The sequence below is a fragment of the Xenopus laevis genome, chromosome 6L (genome assembly GCF_017654675.1).
Source record: "Xenopus laevis strain J_2021 chromosome 6L, Xenopus_laevis_v10.1, whole genome shotgun sequence".
Lineage (NCBI taxonomy): Eukaryota > Metazoa > Chordata > Amphibia > Anura > Pipidae > Xenopus > Xenopus laevis.
The window spans coordinates 103293959-103315641 of record NC_054381.1 but is presented as its reverse complement, the minus strand read 5'-3'; positions in this window follow the sequence as shown (position 1 = coordinate 103315641).

Genomic DNA, 21683 nt, shown 5'->3' with positions numbered 1-21683 from the left:
ATTATACACTAGTCCCTGTCCCAGGGGAGCTTACAGTCTAATGTCTCAGTCTATGAAGATTAACATGAGCAAAGCCAGAAGCCAGTAGAGGCTGATGGCAGAAGCAAAGAGAATGGGAGGAAAGTATAGAAATCCAGATATAGGACCCCTTATCCGAAAACCCGATATCCAGAATGCTCCGAATTTCAGAATGGCTGTCTCCCATAGACACCATTTTATCCAAATAATCCAAATTTTTAAAAATGATTTCCTTTTTCTCTGTAATAATAAAACAGTAGCTTGTACTTGATCCCAACTAAGATATAATGAATCCTTATTGGAAGAAAACCCAGCCTATTGGGTTTATTTCATGTTTAAAGGGCATGTAAAGTCTAAAATAGAATAAGGCTAGAAATGCTGTATTTTGTATACTAAATATAAACATGAACTTACTGCACCACAAGCCTAATCAAACAAATAATTGATGCTTTCAAAGTTGGCTACAGGGGGTCACCATCTTGTAACTTTGTTAAACATCTTTGCAAGACTAAGACTGTGCACATGCTCAGTGTGGTCTGGGCTGCTTAGGGATTGTCATAAACAAAGCTGCTTGAGTTCTGCATGGCTGGTAAGTAAGGCCGGGGCTCCCCCTGCTGCTCAAAAGTATGATTGTTTCCCTGCTCAGCAGTTAGGGACCATCTGACAATTCCTATCCACAGCAGTAAATGAAGGGAGAATTTCACTGCATACAGTCAGGTTTCTTATAAAAATGGTACACGTTTTAATTAAAGTATATTGGAGATAGGTTTCTTTTTCATTAAAGAAAGTAAAAATGGGATTTTTTTTTTGGCTTTACATGTCCTTTAAATGAGTTTCTAGTAGACATAAGGCATGAAGACCCAAATTACGGAAAGATCCGTTATCCGGAAAACCCCAGGTCCCGAGCATTCTGGATAACAGGTCCCATACCTGTATATGAAAGAAAGGTTCATCAATTCAGCATGTTAGAAATATGGCATATTTGAAGTTCAGGGGAACATATACAGTTAGGCCCATAAATCTTTGGACAGAGACAACTTTTTTCTAATTTTGGAAGAAAGCACTTCAGGCAGGTCATGGAATGTTTGGGATCATTATCCTGCTGGAATCTAATTCTTCATTATCACAGCTTCCAGCCATTGAAGGATAGAGTGCCGCTTCTCTTTGGTCACTTTGTAGTTGACTCCACCCCTTCCAGGACAGTCAAAACATCCCTACACTCTAATATTTCCATCACAATGTTTGACAGTAGTTTTTGTGAAATTAAGATTTTTTTTTTTTTTTTTTGTGGCTAAATGCACAGAAAGAAAAATAAAAAATAGTTTTTAATTGGTGATGCCACCTAAACACTTTACTAGATTACAAACAAGTAAATTAAACCAAAACCAACAACCTAATTTATGTAAGGTTCTTAACCGTATAATCATACATGGAATGACAACTACTTTTTATGAACACATCAGATTAACCACTATAAAAAAATTATAACTGTAACAAGTCCAGAATACGTGGTTTAAAACTTGAATCAATTTGGTCCCAGAATATTGACCAAGTTTCAGTAAATCAAATTAAGATTTTTCACAAAATGAGAAATCCAACATTTTTATCTCCACTTTTATTTTGTCTCAATATCATCATCACTTTTGTAATTTCCCCTTATAGTGTTGATTCTGTCATTTCTAAATATTGTAGTGGTTCAAATAAGTATCAGTGCAGCCGATGAAGATACAATAGGAACACACTTTCCGGTATTGCTGTTACTGGGATATATGTTAGCAAATGCCCTAGAAGTAAGAAATTATACAGAATGAATATGAAAACAATATATAAGATCCACTCTCTCATACAGGGGGCAGGGAAGGTTTTCTTTCTTCAACTCAACTGACTGTAGTTAAAAACAAATATCCCATTTGTAAAGCTGAGCAAACTGACTGCTCTGGACTTGGATAAACACAAGGTTTGCATGTTCTGCTTCCTTTAGCGCAGGACCAACTGTCATCTTTATATGTTAATCTGTAAATTATCTTTCTTAGGAAAAGCCATTCCATGCAACTGGCTTTGACACTCAGTAGGGCTGATATTATATATATATATATATATATATATATATATATATATATATATATATATATATATATATATATATATATATATATATATATATATATGATAAATAAGTAGATATAGGTAAGTACAGAGCAGTACACAAGAATTCTGTTTCACGAGTCTGATGGCAGAAGTGCGGAGACTAGAAACGGGCAGATACTGCGAATACCTTTCAAACTACTGAAATGATTAATGAATGTATATTGGAAAGTTGCTCAGAATTATGTTTGTTTTCGGTATTTGGGAGTGGATAATCTTTATGGTGATAACAATAGGGGTGTTTTGCCTATGGGTGTTAAGTGCCTGCCAGATATGGCTCCTTGCACCTATTTCATGTATTAGTAAACAAAGCCCAGAATGTGAGTAGTAACTATTGTGCCCAATGCTGCAATAATTGGAGAAACTCCTAACAACCTGGGATTTAGAGTTGGTTGAGCAGAAGAAAGATCTCACTCCAGGATAAAGTTTTATTTCATATTGGGCATTCTAGACACATTAGAAGCGAGGGAAGATGTGGTCACTGTTTCCTTAAAGGAGAAGTAAACCCATTATTTAAAAAAACCCTACCCCCCTGCCCTATATAGATCTCCCCCCCCCAGCCTAGCTGCTACGCCGGGCTAATGCCCCTAACTTTTTACTTGCCCCTCAGAGCAGATTCACGGCATCGGAGTTCACAGACGCCATTTTCTTGTGTTCGGTCTTCATTGGGTCTTCTTCTGACGCTTCGGCAATTTTTGTGGCTTTTGGCTCATACGCAGTTGACAAAAACCCGAAGACTGCCCCAACTGCGCATGCGACTATACAGGACTTGCTTCCCAATGAAGACTGAAGAGAAGAAGATGGCTGCCGTGAACTCTGATGCCGTGAACCTGCATGGAGGGGTAAGTAAAGAGTTAGGGGCATTTATCCAGGAGGGCAGCTAGGCTAGGGGGGAGGGGGGGAGGGTTTTTTTTAAAAAGGGGTTTACTTCTTTAAATGCTTATGCCCATGCTAGACACTGATTAATTACAGCGTGCCACCTCCAAGCAGCCATGGAACAACAAGAATATTCCAATTTTTCAATCATACTTGCTGAAATGTTGCTTGACTACAAGTTCCAGCATATTATAACATATAATCAAGGGACAAAGCATGCTGGGAACTGTAGTTCAGCAACATTTCTGAACTAAACGTTTTCCTTGTCTTTCCAGGACCAACAGCCCCATTAAAATGAAAAGAAACTTCCAATAAGAATCCCACCAGATCTATATCAAGCATCAAATTCTTTGTTCCTCTAACTGGAGCCGAAAGCTTTAGTCGTTCTGTGTTACAAAAACTGTGTCTAAACGACAGTGTGTCCTCCCTTCTAATGCAACTGTATTATAATTATATATAATTATAACTGTATAATAATTTATTATTTCCGGGAGATAACATTATGCATATAGTTCTGTAAGCACACTCAGTATAAGGGCTCTTACACACGGCCGTTCCGACCTGCGCTCCCCTGCGTTCCGTTTTTTGGCGTTCAGCCGCAGGGGAGCGCAGGAATAGACGCAAGTAATGATTTGAAATGGGGCTGTACTCACGAAGGCGCGTGTAGGCGCCGAACGCAGGTTCAGACGCAACATGCTGCATTTTTCCTGCGTTCGGCGCCTACACGCGCCTTCGTGAGTACAGCCCCATTTCAAATCATTACTTGCGTCTATTCCTGCGCTCCCCTGCGGCTGAACGCCAAAAAACGGAACGCAGGGGAGCGCAGGTCGGAACGGCCGTGTGTAAGAGCCCTAACTGTGATATAATTATACATAACATTATATAAACCATTGTACACCTGCCAGCATGAAGAGCTTCAGCTTACAGCAAAAAGAATATTGAAAAGAATTGTAATTAGAAAAGCCAGCAGAGGGCGCTGCAAGACAACAAACGAATAGATCTGCAGACTGACAACTTTTTCATTCTTGTTCCTACTGATTTTCAGGCAGCTGAAGCTCTGCTTTCATTTCAGTGCCACTTATGCCGACTGCAGTTAAACTGCACTACTGATATTAGTGAGATACAGACTCAGCTTATGACTATATCTGGGGCCACAGTTAGAAAAAAAGGGCCCTTGTCACTGCCCAAAGCAAAGGGCCCCATCAGGGATGATGAGATAATTCAATGTGGACATTTTTGGCAAAGCTTAAGAAATATGTATATTTCTCTCTAAATAATTAGTAAAAATAAAAGTAAAAAAAGAATATAAAACCGTTGTAGGGAAACACGTGTTTTTTGCATAATGAAGGAAATGGAATTGACCAATGCATTAATGGTTTTAAAGTTGTATTTAAATGTAATGACTATTGAAACCAGTATTTCTTTATCCCTTTCTCTTCTTTGCAGGCTGGAACTGGCAATTGGTCGATTTTGGAAAATACCAAAGGGGCTGCTGTAAGATACAGGGTCTGTTTTGGCTTCTCTGTACTTGACTCCCAGTCCAGGCCTGGTTCTTTGGTTCTGACTCTTGAAACAATGTAGAAGGAGCCAGTTGTCCTCTAGGTCAGCTGATTTCTTCTACTTTGTTTTTAGGAGTCAAAACCAGTGCAGAGACTACAAACAGACAGACACTGCTTTCAGTAACTTTTACATTTACAAATACATGTATGTAAAAAAACAGCTACAATGCAGGGATCTATTTATCTTGTACATCATTTACCCTCTGTGCCATATGCAGTTAAGTGGCAGTCAGAGAGAGTTATATGCAGAACTGGAAGCGCAGGGCCTCCATGATGACTCTCACCGTGTCAAGACAGACAGTTTTATGCAGCACATTTCTTCTGTAATTCTCTGCTTTTGAAAGAGATTAATCCTATGAAATGTTTGAAAAAAAAAAAAAAAAAAAAAAAACCAATCACATAAGTCCTGGTCATTGCACATTGCTGAGATCTGGGGAGTCCCTGCATGTGACGGAGGTTTCTTTTATTCTGGCACAGAGATCAGAGAGAAACACTGGAGCTACAGAAATCCCCTTTATTTATGAAGAGCATCTTAAACATGAAAACAGTAGCAAACATGACTATGAAAAGCAAAGTGGAGATGCACTCATCTGAGTGTCACTCCCCGACATTGGGAGGCGCATTTTAGAAGTTTTTGAAACTCATTTTCTCTAAAATCACCAATGCTTTAAATTTTATTAAAAGATCCTAATCTAAAAATTATGAAAGAAAAAAAATGCTGAACGAGGCACTTAAAAATATGAAAACCAAACAATTACCAGCAAAAAAAAAGGGGTAACCTCTAAGTCCGAATAGCTTAAAAAATAGGTCCAATAGGATCAGAGAATCTCCCCTTGACTTCTATGGGACCTCAACTGCTTTTATAGTTTTGTATTCGAGTTCTTCATCGTTTTTACACTTTATCAATCTTACGTCTTTAGAGTAAAAAAAAAAAAAAAGCTTGAGTTTTTAGAGAAAGAAGATTCAAATGTTAGCAAATAGACCACTTAGAGGCTTATTTATCAAAACTCACATTTTAGGGCTTTTTCTACTTCGAGTAAACTCACATTTCAAAAAATCAGAATATAAAACACTCGATTGAATAAAAGTGTGGGGGGGGGAATTTTAAAACCTCAAACCTGCGAGTTTACAGGTCACAAAAAATCCAAAAACCTCAAATTGAATAGTTTAAATTAAAACACAGCGTCCATTAACTTATACATGACCTAAACTTGTAAGAGTTTTACATTCAAGCTTTTCATACGTTTAACTTGAGCCTTAATACTTAAATACTTGATTTGAAGTTATAATTTGAGTTGCGATTTCTAGTGGAAAAAAACTGGAATCGCTGTAAAAACCCAAATTCAAATGTTGATAAATAAGCCCCTTAGCAAAATATCCCTTTTCTCCTGGTGACAGCATCTCATTGGTTTGTGGGGCTGAGCCTAAATCAGAAGTTGTGAATGTGTCAGTTTGGAGCAGAAATGGGTCTCCCCACTGTTCAGAGTGGGTCTCAGTGATTCCAATGGATTCATTTACATGGTCTCCTGCAGAAGAAAATAGACAAGAGCGTAGAACTGCTTTAAAACCATTGTTTGGGTCATAAAGCTGATTCTCCAACATAGGGGTAGATTTACTAAAAGGCAAAATGGCTAACGCTAGTGACAATTCACCAGCATTACCGCCCGCAGGGACATCGCCAATTTACTAACGGACGCAAACGCTAATTCTCTAGTGAAAGAGACAGGCGCTAGCAGCCATTTGCACTCTATCGGCCAGGCAACAATTCTCTCTGGTGAATGGACGTTACTCCGCAAATTCGCCAGACCAGGTGAAGTGCATTAAAGTCGCTAAATCTTCCTCAATCTTCTGTCACTTACATTTTATTCTGTGAGCCGAAAATGCATCAAAAAAACTCTGGCATCTTTTCCTTTTTTCAGCCTGATTGTCTGCAAAAGTCCTAACTTGAACTTTTTTGGGTAACCGGTTTTCCCCATACATTTGCAGACAAACGGAACATTAATTTTATTAAAGTTCCTTGTTTTAAAAAGTGTAATTTGTAGGTATATGCACCAACGTTTAACATAAAGACGTCCATACAACTTTAAATTTGGCACCTTATGTAAATTGACTTGAGCACAAGATCAGTAGCGAAGTTTCACTGGGCAGAAATGAACGCTAGCGCATCTTCACTATCAAATGCTCCCATTGCCGAAGTAATGCTAGCGGAAAGCCGCCATCTTTCGACGTCCACGGTGGAACTTCGCATTTTAGTGAATTGGCGTAGTCTGAGCGAATTTTCGCCTGGCGAAATGTTGAGCTGGGTGCGAAGTGGACGCTGGCGACTTTTCGCTGGTTAGTAAACCTGCCCCATAGATGGATTCCCCTCAGACTCAGATAGAAATTCGCTGTTACCAATAAGAATAATAGCAAGATACAATGACATAAATGCGGATAAATCCCAGTAACAATAACAGTGACATTAATAAGAGAAACAGCCCACAACATGGCACCCTCAGCCTTTCATGCTTAAGCAGGCGTTTCGTGCTGCAGAAATGACTTTCTCTCTCGATTATTTCTTCTTTCTCTCGCTATTTGCTCCCCGTGCATGTTCTTTATGTATTTTTCACTGCAATGCCCTGTTCTGGTTCCGGCCCCACTTCATTCTGACATCAGTGTTGCTGTCACTGCAGCTGTAAAGTTAGGTCACAATGCAAATGAAGGCAACGAATGCAAACAGGGATTTCATAGTAAACACAAAAATACACTGTTTCTGCCATTCGTGTTTAACTTGCGGTAACATCGCCCTCCTATACAGAAGGCTCAGTGAAGGATGGTGTGTGCTGAAGTAAGCTCCTTTTTCTTCTCTGCTCTTCATGCTTACACGCTTTCAATAAACTGACATTGTCGACAAAGTGGGTGTGTTGCTTGGTGGAGATCAGTTGTGGGGGGCAGCAAGAGATCACCTATATGATAAAAGTAGAGACTTGTTGGTGTGTGTCTTTGATACACAATGTGTGAGCCAATAACACAATATGCAACATGTTCATGGCAATTTCCCACAAAATCCCCAGGTGGAGGAATAGGCCACGGGAGCCCAGGGCAGGGTCCCAGAAGCCTTGGGGAGAAAAGCTGACAACCTGACCTCTCAGTTCCTGCAAGGGGATTCCCCTCTCTCTCTTTGGAAGTCTCCAGGGGAGGAACCGGCCGTGGGGAGAGAACTTGGCTTCTTGGTTCCTGCAAGGGGATGCCCCTCTCTGGAAGTCCCCAGGGTTAGCCTATGGATCACCTGGGCAGACCTAGAGCCATAGAAAAGGTACAGCCTATGAATAAGTGCCCACAGGCACAAAATGCGTAAGGTTATGTATTAAATTACTTTGTGGCCTAAAATAAAATTCTCAGTCTTTTTGTCTGTTTTAAAATTGCGTGATATGCTGAGCAAGCTTGTGCCGAAATCACGTTGTATCTTGTCCTCTGTAAAGTTTATTTACTATGTAAATTGAATATAGGAACAGATTCACTGATGCAGATACTATGATGCTACATTGTTTATTCAACACACTTATTTACAAACCTGTTTGTGGGATCTGTAAGTGCCTGCCATTTTTTCCTTTGGTTCCATAGAAAAGGGGAGAAAATAAGGCAGCAGAGCTGACCGGCACTCGAACGGATCCACAAGACCAGAGATATTCAGTTAAAAAATAAATTTATTGGTAGAAAAGTTAAAAATATAGCTGCCATCTCCATCCACCCTACGCGTTTCGCACCCCTCAGGGAGCTTAGTCATGGGCTTCCTATTTGTACATAGATTTTTGTCTGCTGCACAGACATCTGCTCCCCTTCTTCCTGCAATTCCATGGGCACTCCACATATTCATGCTTCATATTCAGGGAAATGTGATATATGTACTAACTCAAAGTAGTATAGGATGGAGCACACAGTAGGCAGACTGCAATAAATGTTATTTGTGATATATGTAATGTAATTAAAAAGGGGGGATAAAATTCACAATGCCAAAATGTTTGCCTCCAACTGAACAAACTGAATATCACGTTTGTGAACCTGGAAACTGCTAAGCAACCACTTCCAACAGCAGAAGAAAGAATGAGAATGTTATAGTTTGCACCAGTGCACAGTGTTTTTAATAAAACTACTTAATGAAAAACTTAAGGTTGCTCCAAAAGATTATTCCACCTTTAAACATGCCTTTAAAGTGAAAAATGTGCAGTGCGATAGCTTAAAGAAGAATATTACATGGCGAAATGCAACGTTTTATTCTTATTTGAGCAAATGTTTTTTTTTTTCTTTGCCACTTTTATAACATTCCCCCCATTGTCTCTGCCTTGTCTGTTGTGTTTCCATTGTCTCTGTCAGTGCAGTGAGTTTCTTTCTCAGTGTGTCCTCGGCCTTTCCGCGGGTCTTGACCGGTGTCATAGTTTTACTCCCAGGTATAATTATATATTAACTTTCAGCACAGGCTTCCTGTAATGTAAAACTGCACATAAACCACTGGGGTTTTAGTTCTATAATATCACTTTATAATATATTACAGTTGTCAGCTACTTTCACGGTATCCCGTATTTAACTAGTCCTGTGTGTACCTTTTAAGTCTAATGGACTGACCATCAACTGCTTTCACTCTGTGTATAGGAACTCAACTCCCTCTGCTGTTTATCACACTGTAACAGTTAACCCTTTATGTGCTGGGGGCATCATACAATCTGACACCAATACAATTGGCCAGTGGAGCTGATTCTACATTTCTCCTTGATGTATGCCTCGCTGCATGTTTTCTAGCAACACAGCCTAGATCATAGAGGGTCAGCATTCAATGGGTTAAAGGCCACCTGTGTGATGGAGAGGGTCCTGAATCGAGATTAACATTGAGAGGTGGGTGTAGCATTAATTCGTTTACTTAAGGGGTAAACTGCCCCTTACATTTACCTTATCCAACTAGACACAATCATTTACTGTATTTATTCATTGAAACTAGGGATGCACCGAATCCAGGATTTGGTTCGGGATTCGGCCAGTATTCGGCCTTTTTCAGCAGGATTCGGTCAAATCCTTGTGCCTGGTTAAACCGAATCTGAATCCTAATTTGCATATGTAAATTAGAGGCACAAAAGAAGAATTTTTTCCACTTTTTCCTTTCCTGGCCCTAATTTGCATATGCAAATTAGGATTCAGATTTGGTTCGGTATTCGGCCGAATCTTTCACCATGGATTCGGGGATTTGGCCAAATAGTGGATTCGGTGCATCCCTAATTGAAACCCAAATAAATACAACTATGTAAGAAATTCCAATAACTCTTTTACAAAACCATCTGCTGCACACCTTTCTACTTATGCAAATGCAAATAAGTATTTCTGATGATGCTTTTAAACCGTGTCATTTATTCTACACAATTTAATTTTAACCTCCAATTTTAAAATAATTTCCCAATAGATAGATGTTAAAATGTCAGGTCTATAATTGCGACTGCAAACACTATAATACATATACAGACACCTGCCAGCCCAATATTTCATTCTAAAGCCTGGGTATTAATATGAAGTTGCTCCTCCCTTTGCTGCTATAAAAGTAACCATATGCTGTAGCTTTAAGATTTGCCTGCACTGGAACTAGGGTTGCGGGTAGGTTTCTCATTGTATCCACCACACCCAGCCCCATCCCTCAGGTCATGTGCAATTTATCACTCCAAAGAATAGTTTCCACTGCTCCGATGGTGACTACCTTGACAACAGTCAATCTGGTGATGTTAGGCTAGCGTGGACCAACACTATTCAACCTTCTTTTACTTGATGATGATACATAAGATTTTAGGGTTGGTCTTACTTTAGCAATTCATTTCTTGTTTTTGTTTGAATCTTTACTGATTTACAACCCTTGTGGTAATTGTAATAAGGTTAAATAGCATTTCTGGAGCCTCTGAGTCACAGCCCTCAACTGCATTTGTTTCCTTTTTCATTCCTTCCTTAAACTTAAGCCACATAAGTTGCTACTTTACCCTTTTAATTTTTTCCTACTGCAATAATCCAAGGCATGAGACTGAACCTAAGGGGGGGGAATTGGGCCATCTTTACTGTAGCCCAGTAGGAACATACTGTCCTTACCATAATATCAGATGGTACCAGACCCTTATTTTAACTGCAGTTATAAAGACAACATTGTATATTAAATGAGACTCAGTGAGCAGTTGTAATACTGGCAATGTTATGCTAAGCAGAGCCAGCTTTTCTGGATGGAATCTTGAACCTTGAGAAATCAAATGTTTATGCAGGAAATGTCAAAAAAATTGTTATCCTGAGCTTTGTTGGTATTTCCAGTACTCCAGTCAATACAAGATTAGATTAAATCTCACAATTAAATATTACCCCAGTGATAGCTGGGGCTCTTCCTCCTCATTTGTATGGCTTTTGGTCATGGTATATTTGGTTAATTTCCACATTACTTCTGTAAATAATGTTTGGCTGTGAATCCGGCAACACTTGGGAGAATTGTACATGGATCATTTGAAAGCAAAATGAACTGAAATACCTTCATTTTAAGCAGAACTAGTTTAGTGCATAATACAAAGGGGCACATTTACTAAGCTCGAGTGAAGGATTAGAATAAAAAAAACTTAAAATTTCGAAGTTTTTTTTTGGCTACTTCAACCATCAAATTGGCTACTTCGACCTTCGACTATGACTAAACTAAAAATCGTTCGACTATTCGACCATTCGATAATTGAAGTACTGTCTCTTTAAAAAAAACTTTGACTACCTACTTCGCCACCTAAAACCTACCGAGCACCAATGTTAGCCTATGGGGACCTTCCCCATAAGCTTTCTAAGCAATTTCTGATCGAAGGAAAAACGTTCGATCGATGGATTAAAATCCTTCGGATTGTTCGATACGAAGGATTTAATCGGTTGATTTTACGATTTTTCCTTCGATCGTTCGATCAAAGTAAATGCGGTAAATCCTTCGACTTCAATATTCGAAGTCGAAGGATTTTACTTCGATGGTCGAATAAAATGTGCCCCTAATATTAAAAGTAGAAATACATTTGTTTATAAAGCTTGTAGATAAAAATGCACAATACACAAACACTTACCATAAGATACATATAGACTGTGTTGGACTGAAACTGAATCACTGTGTATAAGTCAAATCAAATGGACTTGCTGTATGTTCTTTTTTCCTTGAAAACATTTCGCAAGTCATCTGACTGGCTTTCTCAATTCATTCTGACTATATTACTATAGATAAACCATGACCTGGATGAATGTGAACCTTCACAGACAATCACTGTGTAAGCAGGCCACATCTATACAGGCATGGGATTCGTTATCTAGAAACCTTTTATCCAGAAAGCTCCAAATTATGGAAAGGCGGGCTCCTATAAACTCTATTTTATCCAAATAATTGAGTTCCATCCTAAAGTGCAGGCACAAGTCACATGACTGGGGCAGCTGGGAAACTGACAATATGTCTAGCTCCATGTCAGATTTCAAAATTCAGAAATTTGTTTGCTCTTTTTAAAAATGGATTTCAAATTACAGAAAAATACATTGTCCAGAAAACCCCAGGTCCCAAGCATTATAGATATTATAGAAAGCTCCAAATTATGGAAAGGCCATCTCCCATAGACTCCATTTTATCCAAATAATCCAATTTTCTAAAAATAATTTCCTTTTTTAATGTAATAATAAAAGAGTAGCTTGCACTTGATCCAAATTGAGATATAATTAATCCTAATTGGAAGCAAAACCAACCTATTGGGTTTATTTACATGATTTTCTAGTGAACTTAAAGTATGAATATCAAAATTACGTAAAGATCTGTTATCAGGTCCTAAGCATTTTGGATAACAGGTTCCATACCACCTGCATTACAAAGTCAGAACCTATGTATTAGCTACATGCAAGTCATGTTAAACACAAATACGATTTTGTGTTAGAATTGGAATATTTGACAGAGATTTTCCCTATGTGACCTCCACACATTGTCCTCCTCTTCCCCAATGCCTGCTTCCTGTGATTGTGATTTCAAAGGCTGGTTACAAAGATTCAAATAATTACTATAGTGTAAATAAATTTTATTTTGCTAAACAAACGCAACAGTAAAGAATTTGGAATTATTACTAAGGGTGACAGCTCCCCTTTAAATCTAGTGAGAGTGTTAGAAGAGGTAGGTACCACTGGGAGTCACTTCAAAGAAAAAAAGATGATTGTATGTGTTCTATGTTAATGAGACATGCATGCTCTTTAAACAATATTATACATGTGGCTTTATCGTGCACCCATTCATGTTCATAACAGGTATAGATCTTGTGTATGCTGTAGAATTTTAGGTGTGCTATAATTTGATATAAAATATAATAATATGTAGACGCATAAATGTTCTTGGCGTTAGCAAGAGTGGTGCTGAATCATCTAGAATTTAACATAAAAAGGATCATTCTTTCATATTTTTTCTATACTCCCTGGAGGCATAACACATTTTGCTTTTCTGGCTCGCAGTTAACAAGGCTGAAATATCCCTATACAAGATAGTACAACAAAGGGAAGTAATATAGAATATAAAGATTTTTGTGGCTTTCCAAGTCATTTTCACCAGTGTGAGGATGACTAGCTCAGCTATACTCATCCTGCCAGCATCTGAGTTATTCATGAAAATAATCCCTTCTCCTATGGTCTGCTATGTCTATGATATGCCATTTATGTCTGCTGTAAGTAAAAAAAAATGCAATATTTTCCACAAACAGCTCAATGGTAAGAACAGGAATACTAGCCGCAAGTTCCCCCTTGACAATATGAAAGGCTTCAGTAGAGAGTGTCATATACAGTAATGGATTCTCTGTGTGTGCAACTGCAGCCAAACATATTAAAGACATCTTTTCAAGCCTATAGCCATGATACTTATCAAAAGTAAAAATAAGAAAGAGCAAGCTTTATTCACATGACCCTGTAGTATAGAAAAGCCAATGTATGTAGATGCAGCCTCTGCTTTTAACTTTTCACTTGGCATCAATGTCTTGCTCAAAATGACCAAGAGCAAATGCTGGCTATAGTACAAATAGGGGATTATTTATCAAAGTCCGATTTTCTCTCAACATTTTCTGCTGCAAACTCCAATCAAATCTGCTCGGGTTTTTTACTCTTATTTATTATTACATTTTCCTGAAAATTTGTTTTGCAGGAAAAAATCTGAATTTTTCACCCGAAAACTCAGAATTCTTATGTTTTTTGGCCAAAGACTCGGAAAACTTCGGGGTATTGCATTAAACCCAGCGCACATCAAAAAATCCTTGGTACTTCTCCCATTGACTTATATGCAACCCTGACAGGTCTGAGATGCCGGATTTTCAGATTTGGAATTTTCCATCCTCCAGGTTTGATAAAATTCCGAAAAATGTCATGATTTTTTTTTTCACTAGAAATTCGGATTTTATGCTAAAAAACATATATTTTTCGGGTTTTTGACATTCAGAGTTAATTAAATAACCCCTTAATGTTTTTACTCACAATATCTCTTCTACTGTTGTGACATTGTAAATACTCACTTAAACTTTAAAAGACTTTCTACAGTCTAACCTTTCCTTTGCATCAGTGTATCCAGGCCCACCGCGGCTTCCACACCAGGGGCCCACATAAAATGTCAGGAAGGCTATTAACATCTTCAAATGGGTCACTGGACCACTGGCCATTGACTTCTACATGAACTCAGCAGGTTTTAGGTGGCGTACTATCAAATTTGAGTTATTCCCAGGGTCAAGGTATGATAAATCTCGTATTTGAATTCGAGTTTGGATTATTCCCAACTTGAATTTGTGAGTTTTGACCAAACATCCAACTCGAAAATTTGAATTAGAATTTACAATTCGAACCTTAATAAATCTGCCACCATTTGATGGGTTATATATCATAAGTGTGTCTTATTTTTAATGATTTCTAGATAGGTGGACCATCTAATCAAGTATAAAGATGTAAATCTGTATGTCCTTTTCTGAACCTTTAAGGGGCCTATTTATTAACATTTGAATTTCCTTTTTTTTTTGTCTTTTTAACTTTTAAATTGTGTTTTTAAATTTCTCTAAAACTCTAAAAATTTTGAGATTTATTAACTGTAAAAACCACAAAAACTCTAATACAAAACTTTCCCAAGTAACTGTACTCAAGGTCCCATGGGAGCTGCATTGATCCTATTGGACTTTTTTTATTAGTCATTCAGACTTTTAGAGATTTTATTTTTCATTATTTTTTTTAAAAAACTAGAGTTATTCGCATTTCTTTCTGCATTTTTTTTCCCGTTTGTACTTGTGTAGATTTGGATCTTTTCATAACTTTCATGGCATTGCTGATTTTAGAGAGATAGAGTTTAAAGGAGAGTTTACTTGGGGGTGCCAAAAGTTAGGCACTCCCACGTGATTGTATATACTTAGCTCACACCCTGGTCCAGGGGTTCTTCCAGCGAGCACCACAGAGCAATCGCTTACTTCTTTTTTAATAAAGGAGTTTCCTTCTACTGCACATGCATCTGCCCTGGAAAATTCAAAAAAAGAAGAAGAAGGAAGCTGATCGCTCCGTGGTGCTCACTGAAGTAACCCTGGACTGGTGCAGTTTTCTGCTGATAGGAGCATCGGCCGGGGTTTCAGGTAAGTAAATACATTTACTTGGGGGTGCCTAACTTTTGGTACCCCAAATATACACAGCCTTTCCTTCTCCTTTAATTATGGTTTCGAAAAGTTCTAATACCACAAAAATGTAACCTTTAATAAATGGGTCTCCCCATCTCTTGCATGAATATTAGGTTATTAGGGTAATTTATTAAAACTAGAATAATCTAATTTTTTATTAAAACAAAGTTGACCAAACTCCCCTCCACGAATTGAACTCATTTATCAATCATTTTTCTCTAAAAGGTCAGAGCAAAAAAACGTGTTTCAAAATCAAGCGTCAATTTGAATTGAATGATGCTTTATCGAAATGTCGCTGCGAAAAATCAATTATTGGATGAAAACCCCAACTTTATCTGATTATCCGGAGCAGACCACAATGTCAATAAACAACTTCAGGGACATCTGCCATTGACTTCTACATGATCTTGATGGTTTGAGATGGAGTATTTCAAATTCGAATTTATTAAAATCTTTTATTAAATCTTATATTACATTTTTAAAACTCTAACAATGCAAGGTTTTTTTCCTGTAAAAAGTCGAGTTTTCCCCTTTAAAAACTCGACCAGAAAAATTTGACATTTAATAAATGGGCCCCTATATGTAAAGCGGGAGGATTTATTTAAGTCAAAAAAAGAAAAATACATTTTTAAGCAGTGGTGTTTATCTTAAACTTACAAGGTTGTTTAATCAGTACAACATGGCTCTTCAACTCCAAACTTTATTTTAGAGAAACCCCAGGAGGCCGCAATGAATGCAGACCTCAGACCAGAGTAATAGTTACTGTATCATGAAGTTTAAAAATTAAAAAATGATAAATGTCTACTATGTACCATAGTATGTACTCCCTGGTTAAATGGAGAAGAAATAAAAATAAAAAATTTTAATATCCATGACTCTCTAAAAAACCAATTATTACAAACTAGAAGGAAATAAATTCTGGTTTTAGGGTCTGGAATTTGCTCCACTTTTATTTATCACTCTTTAGCATTTGACAGCCTCTTCGTATCTTGCGTTTAGTCTAGTCCTCCACTCAGGTAACCCTTGCCCTAACTACAAGTAATAATGTACAGAGGAACAGCACTCTAGTCGTATGTAACCTATTGCCATGCAGCACATCCTAACAGCTTTGTTTAATTAAGATGTCTGCTCAACCCACAGTGTTTTAATTATGCTTATGTCAAAATAGAACACTGAGGGTGCAGTTCAAGCAGGGGTGAAATGGATGTTGTCATGTCTGTATTCCTAGCTATCTCAGCTTATTCAGAAGAAGATCTTCTCCTGATGTACTTTTTTTCCTACCTCATATTTTTAAATAGAAGACTAAGATCCAGCAGAAACTTGTTCCCCCACATTCCAGTTTCTGCACTCCAGTGCCACGCAGATATTTTTTACATGCAAAATGCAATGGATCATTAAAAAATTAAAATGTGCCCCCTCTAAGAAAACGTATCTGCCTTTGGGGAACTGAAAGTGTAATTTTAGCTTTAGAATTAAGTGTGAATAAAACTATAACAAACATTGCTGTTAAAGACAAAATCATGTACCACTGGCAGGCTTTATAGCTTTAATAACATACAGAAGTAAAAAAAATCTAACTTTTTCTAGAGCATCTTCCGTCTCATCCAAAATGCTCAGACGAGAAACTACTGACCACTAATATTACTTATATAACCCATCTTTCTTTTCTTGATAATCAGATTCCAAATAGGTGCGCTTTTCTAAATAAATTGTAAGTTAAGAACCAGACCATAAGTATGAGCTAATCTGTGGTTGTCCCTGTTACCTAAGGGTTAGTTTACACTAGGAGGAGATTCAGGGAGATTTTGTCGCCTGGCGACTAATCGCCTCGACTTCTGAGCGACAATCTCCCTGAACTGCTTCAGTGTGTTTTCCCATAGGCTATAATGAAAAGTCGCCTGAGCTAAAACACACGCGGCAAAACGTTTTCCATAAAGTTGAAACTTCAGGCGACTTCAGAAAACGCATCACCACGTGTGCTATAGTGCAGGTGACTTTTCATTATAGCCTATGGGAAAACACGCTGAGGCAGTTTGGGGAGATTGTCGCTCAGAAGTCGAAGCGATTAGTCGCCAGGCGACAAAATCTCCCCGAATCTCCTCCTAGTGTAAACTAACCCTAATGGCGTTCTCTCCATTATAGCTGCGGGTAGACAACACTGCGGTTATGCCTTGCTGGGGCAGCAACTCATTGGGTAATTTTGCTATAATCACATCTTTCTGTATATCGTGCATTTGTGTCATTGTGGGAATTACGTTGTCATGGGGTGTGTGCTCTCTTACACATTATTTCTCGTGCGCAAATGAAATGATATATACATATGATAAATTATATTTATTTGATGCAGAGAAAACTCCTTGCAAACAAAGAGCACTAAAAGAGCCCTGATCTTAAAGGGGAACTAAATGTACGTATTAAGGACAAAAAATCTTAGAGTTGCATTCATGGTTTAGAGGCAGCAGGTGAAATATTATCAATGTTAACTACTAAAAGTGGGCACAAATCTTTTCTGTATACCATTTCAATGGATGCAAATCCATGCCCATTTTTACACTGTGCACCAAAGGGCACAACTTTTACTCGCTTTAAATATGTTGATTTGTTGTTGGGCAGATTTCATGAAGTTTTGTTTTAAAAAATCACTGAATGAAATCTGTCCAACAGCCTTATGGAACAGGAGTCTGAAACCACCTCCCATAGATTTGAAATGGGAAAGACTTGGCACTGGCATTCTACATCCAGAAAATGAAAATGGTGAAGGGATGGTATTAGACACTTCCCACTCAGTACACTCTGTTCCTCATTATCATCTGTATTTTTGGTACTAACTCTTTTCCATTCTGGAATGAAGAGCTTTCACAAACCATTAACTTGCTGTAATTTTAAAGCAATGCTCAATAATTTCTTAATTTAACAATACAGGAGTGTGTTAGAGATTAGTGCTGCCACTGAGCTCTAACACTCCATTCGTTCTGAAAACTTCACTTATTGATCTACTTTGATAAATGTATTTATCTATTAAGCACCCTCCTTGCTGTCTGAAAAACATTAGTGAGTCAGTCAGGAATGTGTAAATACCTAGGATACAATTAGAACTGCTTCCGTCAGGATTCTCCAGTTTGGATTTTAATAAATCTTGACTACACTGTGTAGATAACATATGAGACTCGCATTCAGCCTTCATATACAATATGGTCTTTTTGCTTCCCATTCCCTTCAAGCTGATCATTAGAAACTGGAGCTTCTGCTTTAACAGCTATTTCAAGGGGAAAATGTGTCCAATGTGTACAGAGCAATTTATTTGCTGGTTTACCCTAGAGTAATTAACCTGTTTACTAGGTGCCAACAGGACACTGGGGAGATTTATGACAAGGAACAAGTCAATATCCTGAAAGATCTTTCTACAGCAGGAATAGAGATCACAGCCAAACATGTGTATGTCACATTTCAGCAAAGAATATTCTCTACACTTCACAGACAAAGATGGGCGTGAGACCTTCAGTGAGTGTCTGAAGTGTAAACACATGGCTTGACACTGAAATAGTAATATTATTTAGCCTTAAAGTACTCTGTTTCTCTGACTTTGCATACTTTGCTAAATCAAATATAAAATGGTAGTGATGCCACTTTTTTTTCAAGGGATGAAGTTACGGTTGGCATTTGGCATTACGCAATAGTTTATTGATCTGGCATGGTCTCTGTGAGAGTAAGAGATGATGCCCTGTTTTATTAAATGTTGCAAATAGAATAAATAAAATGGACACCTTTTTGCTCCATTCATTGCACATTATTCTGCTTCGTCAAAAAGCAAAGAGGGAGCAGGAAAATTGATAAAATATCAAATTTAATAGTTCATCTTTAAACAAATCCAACATCCCAACATAGAACTATGGATCATATGCTCAACGCGTTTCGTAGCATCTAGCCACTTCCTCAGAAGCAATCACATCCCATAATAGACAGGATTTTCGTGCCACTGGAGACTCCAGTCTGTTACCAGCCTTCCCACATTCACTGTATAATAACTAGCTGGATGCACTTGAATTACGACAGTAACTCACTGCTGAATTCTGAATCCTCCAGGCAATATTAGGCATACATGAGAGATATGGTGCTGCTGCTAATCATACTGGGAAACTGACTTATGTTTGCATGTATTAATGTATACACCTGACTCTAACTTATGCCTTATCCATAGGGCAAATGAAAGGGAAAGAAACCCCAACACCACAGTGACAATGTCAACCTTGAATACTTCAGCAGTTTTGTCTATTCCCATATTGCTCAGGTCTGATGGTTGTAGGGCAACACATTGAACCAAAGTAGGTGCAAGCTGGATAAACTCCACTGCAAGTCAGGGCACAGTGATATTCCCAGTAGCATCAGCAAAGGGGGAACTGGCCAAATATAGACAAGTAAAACACACACAAAGCTATCAGGTTACACATTTTGAGATCTGCTTTGTTCCAAGGCTGCTATACCCCCCCCCCCAGCAGCATTATTGTACATACATTGTAAAGTATAAATCAGTATTCTAGTCTGATGCCTCTATGACCAGTATCTGTATGAGTGTAAACATACCTTGGTGTGTGCCATCTGTGCACTTTTCCTTCATGCTGCACCTTGTCAAAGGAACTCGAATAATTCTCCCAGAAACCCAAATACAGAGAAAATTCACAACATGGTCTTAGGTTTCTGCTAATGAATCATATATAGGTCAGCTTGAGGTAAAAGGTATATTATTATGAAAATAGTTTATTTACATGAAGCAGGGTTTCACACATGAGCTGTTTTATGCAATATCTTTTCATAGAGACCTACATTGTTGAGGGGTTTAGTTTTCCTTTAAGCAGAAAAGAAGATGGGGGGCTTTTAGAGGTATTTTCAGGGCATAAATCATCAATGCTAAAGGCCTGTGGTCATCCTGGGCAAAAATCTCAAAACATACTATAATAGCATTTCTACTCTATTTTTTAGTAAAGTTTTAGTTCTCCTTTAAGTGATTTGTGGTATAAGTACACAAGTTATGGAACAATTGAGCATAAAAAGTAAATAATATTTACTGTTTTTATAGCAATATGCATCTATGCAGAAATTCTATATAACCTTTTCTGTAGAGCAAACTGAAAATAATAAGCTGCTGCAAAGTGCTTGATTTGTTCCATTATAACAGCAACAGCACCATCTAGGGAGCCTTATTCCTACTCATTAGGCAAAAATAGGAAGATATAATTTCTGGTCACTATTAAAATCTAATACCGGTATACATACCTAAAATGAGATGAGGGTTTTGTTGCCGAAAAATGTGCGTATGAAAAAACAACTTTGAGGGTCCGATTCACTAACTTCGAGTGAAGGATTCGAAAGTAAAAAACTTCGAATTTCGAAGTTTTTTTGGGCTACTTCAACCATCGAATGGGCTACTTCAACCTTCGACTACGACTTCGAATCGAAGGATTTGAAGTAAAAATGGTTTGACTTTTCAGCCATTCGATAGTCGAAGTACTGTCTCTTTAAAAAAAACTTCGACCCCCTAGTTCGCCATCTAAAAGCTACCGAAGTCAATGTTAGCCTATGGGGAAGGTCCCCATAGGCTTGGCTAACTTTTTTTTGATCGCAGGATATTCCTTAGATCGTTGGATTAAAATCCTTCGATTCAAAGGATTTTATCGTTCGATCGAAGGAATTATCCTTCGATCGTTCGATCGAACTATCTGCGCTAAATCCTTCGACTTCGATATTCGAAGTCGAAGGATTTTAATTCCTAGTTGAATTTCGAGGGTTAATTAACCCTCGATATTCGACACATAGTGAATCGGCCCCTGAATGGTTTTTTTTTTTCATTAATAGCATTTTTATCATCTTCCAAACCTGAAACTGAAAAATAACAGTGACCCAAGGCACTAAAAAAGAGATTGACTTAAGGGTTAAATGTTACTATTCTTATTTTTTTACCAGGACCACCACTATTTATCTTTCATTCTGCCTTACAAACTGTTGGCTGATTGTTAGGGCTAATGATTTTAAGCTTTAACAACAGTGTCGGACTGGCCCACCAGGATACCAGGAAAAGTCCCGGTGGGCCCAGGTGTCAGTGGCCCTCATGCTGCTAAACACGTGCTGCTAAACATTTGGCCCATTTCATGGCCATTCCCTATTTCAATGTGAACTAAGCGACTTAATAGATGGAATAATAGATTATAGTATTATAGTATGTAAAGAAAAGAGACTAGGAGAATAGAGGCTGAGTGAGGAGAGGAAGAATATTAGTACTGAGAGTGAGCCCCTGTTCTAAGGTTACTTGGTGGGCCCCTGGTCTAAGGCTTTTGGGTGGGCCCCTGGTGTCCCAGTCCGACACTGTATAACAACCACAGCCCTCTTTACCTCCTGTATTTGTACATAAATGACCCACAGCACT